The sequence below is a fragment of the Pan paniscus genome, chromosome 1, assembly GCF_029289425.2.
Source record: "Pan paniscus chromosome 1, NHGRI_mPanPan1-v2.0_pri, whole genome shotgun sequence".
In the NCBI taxonomy this organism is placed as follows: Eukaryota; Metazoa; Chordata; class Mammalia; order Primates; family Hominidae; genus Pan; species Pan paniscus.
This window is the reverse complement of record NC_073249.2, coordinates 126,446,826-126,454,872: the sequence shown is the minus strand read 5'-3', so window position 1 is coordinate 126,454,872 and position 8,047 is coordinate 126,446,826.

The window sequence follows — 8,047 nt, the reverse complement described above, 5'->3', positions numbered from 1 at the left end:
CACAGGGCTACAATAACCAAAGCAGCATGGTACTGGTGCAAAAACAGACACATAGACCAATGGAACAGAATAAAGAGCCCAGAAATAAGGCTGCATATCTACAATTACCTTATCTTGAACAAAGCTGACAAAAACAAGCAATGGGGAAAGGACTCCCTATTCAATAAAAGATGCTGGGATAACTGGCTAGCCATACACAGAAGATTAAAACTGGACCCCTTCCTCACCCCATGTACAAAAATCAACTCAAGATGGAATAAATACTTAAATGCGAAACCCAAAACTATAAAAATCCTGGAAGACAACCTAAGCAATACCATTCGGGACGTAGGAATGGGCAAAGATTTCATGACAAAGACACCAGAAGCAATTGCAACAAAAGCAAAAATTGACAAATGGGATCTAATTAAACTAAAGAGCTTCTTCACAGCAAAAGAAACTATTAACAGTATTAACAGTGTGAACAGACAACCTACAGAATGGGAGAAAATATTTGCAAACTATGCATCTGACAAAGGTCTAATATCCATCATCTGTAAGGACCTTAAATTTACAAGAGAAAAACAAACAATCCCATTAAAAAATGGGCAAAGGATATGAACAGACACTTCTCAAAAGAAGACATAAATGCAGCCTACAAACATATTTTTAAAAAGCTCAGAATCATTGATTATTAGAGAAATGCAAATCAAAACCACAATGAGATACCATCTCACACCAGGCAGAATGGCTATTATCAAAAAGTCAAAAAATAACATGCTGATGGGGTTGTGGAGTAAAAGAAATGCTTATACACTGTGGTGAAAATATAAATTAGTTCAACCATTTGGAAACCAATGTGGCGATTCCTCAAAGAGTTGAAAACACAACTACCATTTGACCCAGAAATCTTATTACTGGGTATATACCCAAAGGAATATAAATTGTTCCATTATAAAGACACATGCCCATGTATGTTCATTGCAGTACTGTTTGCAATATCAAAGACATGGAGTCAACCTAAATGCCCGTCAATGATAGACTGGATAAAGAAAATGTACATATACACCATGGAATACTATGCAGCCTGAATAGCCAAGGCAATCTGTAGTTAAAAAAAAAAAAAAAACAAAGCTGAAGGCCTCATGATACCTGACTTCAGCCACCATGCCATAAAAAAGAATGAGATCATGTCTTTTGTGGAACATGGGTGGAGCTAGAGGCCATTATCCTTAGCAAACTAATGGGGGAACAGAAAATTAAATACTACATGTTATCTCTTATAAGTGGGATCTAAATGATAAGAACACAGACACAAAGAGGGAAAGAACAGACACTGGGGTCTACCTGAGAGTGAAGGGTGGGAAGAGGGAGAGAATCAGGAAAAATAACTAATGAGTACTAGGCTTAATACCTGGGTGACGAAATAATCCATACAACAAAACCCTGTGACACAAATTTAACTATATAACAAACATGCACAAGGACCCCTAACTTAAAATAAAAGGTTAAAAAAAAAAGGAATGAGAAAAAAGGGGAAAAAAACTGTAAAGTTAAAAAAATTTATTTACTTTTTGCTTTATTTTTTGAGTTTTCTCTTTGGGAACTCCAATTACAAGCAGGTTGAATCTTTTTGTTTGTCTTTTATAGTTTTTTAAATATCTTTTATCTCCTTATTTCTGCATTATTCTGTATGCTTTTCCTATTTCTATCATCTGCGGCCCTTAATGTGGTGTTTATTCTCCATTGTGCTCCTTGTATTTTAGCTTGTATTTCTGTAATTATCTTTTGTTTTTTCCTTCCATTTCCTTCTTGAGTCCTGCCAATTTCTGTAACATACTCTTGTCATATTTGGTCCTTTTATCCTTGAGTTCTTGTATTTCTTCTTTGTGGTCTACCCTTAGACTTGTGATTGCTTCATTAAGTTTTTAAAACTTATGTTGGAATGCCAGATTATAATTTTCAATTTGTTTTATGGTAACATTTTTCTGGTAAGTTCTAATTTTCTGTAGGAAAGTTGTACTGGTATTTTCTACTTGGTTTTCTTGGTGTATGGTGATCATAATTCTTTTCTTTTTTCTCCTATTGGAACAAATTCAGTTTTCTTGCACCATTTTAGGAGATTCCTGTGGAAGGGGGTAGAGGGTGGGGTACCTTTCCAGGCTTCACTGCTCAGGGACTCCCTCTTTTGTTTCTTTATCTGGCCCAGAATGCCTCCTTTTCCTCTCAGATTTTAACCTAGTTGGATGGTGGTTCTATATTTAGTCCTGGGCTTCTCCAGTTTTTTATAAACCACTGTTACCTAGGGGAAACCTTTGTCTACCCAGGTGATGCACTCACTTTTAGAAGGTGTATTTTGTTGATGGTTTTGAAACTGCCCTTTTCTGGGCTCCCACTGCCTCCAAAATTAAATCCTCGAATTACCCCTGATCATGCTCCACTGCCATGTATAGCAATAGAAAAGAGAAATTTTCAGTGACTTGAATTGTCTTTAGTACACTCTCACTTGTTTATTTATATGTCCCCTTGAAATGTCATTGCATAATTCCTTGAGGTCAGAAATCATGCCCCCTTGAGGAATATGGTGGCAGCTTACTGATAAGTCTTCTCACTTCTCTTGTTAGAAAACACACAAAGCAATAAGAACAGAGGCAAAAAAAAACCCTACACGCTATTTTTTCAGTGAAATTAAGAGACAGAGAAAAGCTGCAAACTTCAAATTGCCTGTAAGCAGTGGGTGAGAAATTGTTGTGGGGAAGGACAAGGAATGTGGAAAGGGTGTAGCAATAGCAGAGCTAAGAAGAACTTTCCAGCAAATTAGTTGGTGGAGCACAGGGGGTTTTGAGAACAGTGAAACTATTCTGTATAATACAGTAATGACGGACACGTCTTTATATATTTGTCAAAACCCATAGCATGTACCAAAAAAAGGGGCGAACCCTAATGTAACTATAGACTTTAGTTAATAATAATGTATCAATATTGGTTTATCCATTGTACCAAATTTACCTTTTTATCTTACTAGTGCAAGATGTTAATAACAGGGGAAAGTATGTGTGAGGCTAGGATGCAGGGGTATGTGAAAGCTCTGTGCACTTGGATCACTTTTTCTGTAAACTCAAACTGCCAGAATAATTAAGTATTGATTTTAAACCTTATATTGTCGGTTCTGTCGTCTTAGGAGTTTGAGGTAGGAAATACATATTAGTGGGAAGATAAATCTCTATACTATTTCCTTCTACTTATAGAAACTGAAGGAAAGATTAATATCTCACAGGCTCTGCTAGTTCCTTTGAGATGCCACGTGAATGGCTGTCTGCTCAGCATAGCACATCGGTGTGTCTTTGGATATGCCAAAGAAGGCTCAGTGCCATTTAGGGAGTAGAGGGAGAAACTTCTGCAAATAAAGTGAGGAGACTCCTCAAATTAGTTTGAAAGTACAACAGAAGCATGGACTTGAAGCCAGAAGTAACCATGAAAGCATAAGCCCTGGAATTGTGTAGAAATTTTAGGCAGAGCACTGAACTTCTATTGAATGAGGGGTCGGGCTCAGCATAGTTTAAATCAATCCCAGAGGGCAGGATGATTTCACCTTACATCTGCATTACAGATTTTGAAGATATTTGGTTTCCAAATTAAATTCTTCCCTCTCTTCAGTCAATGTCTTATCTTCATGTGTCTGTGGGTCAGTGGGAAGCAGCTTTGTTCAGCTACATTGTAAGTAAATAACCATTGAGAGAACTTACACATGACCCAAAGCAGTAGTATGAACAGTGGGAAGAAAGCAATTAATGAATTGACTCTTTGCCAGGCAGTATATAGTATAGTGCGTCTATGCCATCTGTCTGTCTGTCTGTCTATCTATCTATCCATCCATCCATCTATCGATATCTACATATATGTATTTCATATCATTTATTCCTCACAAACAATCCATTTCAAAGGTTAAGAGACTGATACTCAGAGAGGTCATTATGAAGCTAGTTAAGTTCCAATTCAGGTTCAATTAACACCACACTGTGTAATTTTAACCTTGAATACAATGAAAGATTTGTCAAGTTGCTTTCATCTCTGGCTTCATTTTGTGATTTAAGAACGTGTTTGTCCACTTGCACGGACGAGACTATCTTCTCAGTGCAACCACTAAAGGTTTCATGGCAGTCCTGATAGGCCTAAGCTGGGAAATAAAAATAATTCTGAGATTTGAACTGCCGATGAACTTCACGTATTTTTAGCAGGCCTTCCTAGGTATTTAGCAGAGCCTATTACTGCTTTTGATTAAGATTGAAATTTCAATTGCATTTTGAATCTTCAAAAAGGATTTCCATAATTTTTTCCTATCCTTCTCCTGCTCCCAGCAGCTCCCTGACTTCTGCACAATAATTCTTTGAGGTAGAGGCCATGAGCTTCTTGACCAGGGTCATACACCCATTAGAGGCTGCGGCATCAGCAGCCTCAGATTTGTTTTGGATGTAGCAGTGTAAGTATAGGCTCTGGTTGAAAGGAGGTTGTAAATAAAAGTGATAGCCTGTAATTTCCTTATATCTTTTGTTTTGCAATTTGCAAGTAGATTATTGAGCTGGCAGTAGAGCTCTCCAGATCTATCCCTTTGAGAAAGAATCACAGTTTATTTCCTTTTTTTTAAACTTCCAGTGTAGCTGTACCCTTCTTAATGATTACATGAAGTTTTTCAACTGTGCTGTTTATGGCAAATCCTATCTGGCGTATTACCTTAGCAATAATAATAATGTGACTTAATTAGTATTTACACTTCAAAAAGAGATAATTTGTGCATTTCATTGGCATATAAAAATAGGCATTAGCTTGTAGTGTTGAAGGATGCAGAAGTTTAATCAAATTCTCTGTATAGAGGAAGAGCCCTATTCTGAAAATTATAAAATGGCTATACACACGCGTGCACAGATGCACACACACACACATCAGTCCTAGGTTAAAACAAATTAAGCAATTTTCTATATCAGATCTTGCTAGATGTGAGAACACTCTCTTCTAATATGGAAATGCTGAATTTTTTAATTGTTGCCTGTGGACATGTGATATTTCATTCACATGAACACAATTTTGGTAGGCTTTACCATGTAAGTGAAAGTGAATTTTTCAATTGTTTTTAAAGGAGAGATACTGTGTTTTAGGATTTTCACCTGCATGATCCACAAAATGGACATTATCAAGTGTCTATTTAGAATAAATAAACAAACAATTATTTATCTAGATAAAGCATAAATGCTTTTCACAGAGCTGGATCTCCCTTACAAATACGCCTCCTCAGCCATTGTTTGGGCCAATCGTACACCACAGGAATGCAGGGATTTCAGTTTGTCATTTCCCTGACACATCACTCACCCCCAGAGATGCTGGTTTACCACACCTGTTGGAACTTTGTAACTAAAGTATAAGAGGGGCTTTATAGGCATGTTAAATCAAGTGAAAGAAAATTGTCCATAGTTAGTAGCTAATGGTCAACAATAAAATATGGCCATTAGAAAAAAATGTTCAGAAGGAAGCAAACATGAGAAGAGCATAAAATGCAATAAGACAAGTAAAGGAACTAAAAGATATATAGATTGAAAAGGAAGAAATTAAACTATCTTTGCAGATGACATAATTTTTTATATACAAAATCTAAAATAATTGACCAAAAAAGCCCCAGAATGAATTACCAATTATAACAAAGCTGCAGGATACAAGGTTAATCTACAAAAATCAATTGCTTTCCTACATACAAACAATGAACAACTATAATTTGAAATTAAAAACACAACATGATTTATACCAAAAAAATAAAATGCTTAGGAAGTTACTTAAATACTTGGATATAAACCTAACAAATATGAATATTTATAAAGAAAACAATAAAACTTTGATGAAAGAAATCAAACAAGATCTAAATAAATAAAGAAAGATTCCATGTTCATGGATAGAAAGACAATATTATCAAGATGTCATTCTTCACAACACAGCAAGTTCTTTTGTGAATATTGGCAAATGAATTTCAAAGCTTACATGAAGAGTCAAAAGACCCAGAATAGCCAAAACATTATTGAAAAAGAAGAACAAAGTTGGAGCATTGACAGTACTCAACTTCAAGACTTACTGTAAAGCTACAGTAATCAAGACAGTGTGGTACTGGAAAAATAACAGGCAAATAGATCAATAAAACTGAATAGAGAGCACAGGAATAGATCTGCAGAAATATAGTCAACTGATCTTTGACAAAATAGCAAAGGCAATTCAATGGAGAAGGGGTGGTCTTTTCAATGAATGGTGGTGAAATAACTGGATATCCATATGTAAAAAAAAAGTCTAGACACAGACCTTACACCCTTCACAAAAATTAACTGAAAATGGATCATAGACCTAAATGTAAAACACAAAACTATAACATTTCTAGAAGATAACATTAGAGAACTCCCAGGTTATACTTTAGGTTTGGCAGTAAGTTTTTAGATTCAACACCAAAAGTATAATCCACGAAAGAAAAATTTGTGAGAAGAACTTTATTAAAATTAGAAAATTCTGTCTATGAAAGACACTGTTAAATAATGGAAAAGCATGCCACAAAAATTTGCAAAATGCATATCTAATAAAGGACTTATATCCAAAATATACAAAGAATGCTTAAAACTCAATAAGAAAATAAACAACTGAATTTAAAAATGGGAAAAATATGTGCAGAATTCAAGTCACCAACGTAACATTGGCCAGGGGGCCCAGCAATCTCCACATGTACTCATTGCAGTCATATTTAACCACTGACGTTGTGACTTTGCTTTGTGACTTTTCCTCTTCTGGGTACTGAGATGCTATACAGGCAGCTGATAAAGATGCATTATGTGTCATAGGCTGATGCCACTACCTGATTTGTTTACTTGCAATTTGAACCATTTAAAGACCAATAAACTTCCTTTAAAAAATGAGCAAGAGATCTTCTAAACAGACACCTCAGCAAAGAGGATATATAGACACCAAATAAACATATGAAACAATGCTCAACATCACATATCATATGTCATTAAGGAATTATAAATTAAAACAACAAGGAGATACCACCACACACATATTAGAATGAGGAAAGTCCAAAACACCAACAACACCAAATGCTAGTGAGGATGTGGAGCTATAGGAACTCTCATTCATGCAAAATGAAACAGCGATTTTGGAAGACAGTTTGGCAGTTTCTTACAAAACTAATATACTCTTACCATACAATGCAGAATGGAATACTTCCTTGGCATTCTTCGAAATGAATTGAAAACTTATGTGCACACAAAAACCAGCACATGGATGTTTATAGCAGCCATATTCATAATCGCCAACACTTGGAAGCAAACAAGATGCTTTTAATAGGTTAATGGATAAACAATCTGTGATCCCTTCATACCATAGAATATTATTCAGTGCTAAAAAGAAGCCAGGAAAAGAAGTGGATGAATCTTCATTGCATGTTGCTAGCGTTAAAAGCCAATCTGAAAAATGCTGCACATTGTATGACTCCAACTATGTAACATCCTGGAAAAGGCAAAACTATAGGGAATATAAAAAGAGTAGTGGTTGCCAGCGTTTGGGTTTGGGATACAGAGGGAGGAATGAATAAGAGGAATGAATAAGCACAGAGGATTTTTAGGGCAGTGAAACTATTCTGTGTAATACAGTAATGATGAACACATGTCATACATTTGTCAAAATTCATAGAATTGTATAATACAAAAGTGAACCCTAATATTAACTATGGACTTCAGTTAATAATAATGTATCAATATTGGTTCATCAATTGTAATAAATTTACCACACTAATGCAAAATGTAGTAATAGGGAAACTATGTGTGGGGAGGAGGGTAGAGGGAGTAAATGAGAACTCTGTATTTCTGCTCAATTTTTCTGTAAACCTAAAACTTCTCAAAAAAGAAAGTCTATTAATTAAAAAAGTTGAATCAAGGGTTGTGCATGACAATAGCAGGTAATTTAGGGATGAATACAATTTGCTTGACTTAGAGCCCAACTAGCTCTGAAACTCTCTTAGAAACCAAAACACACTGGGTTTCCAAAG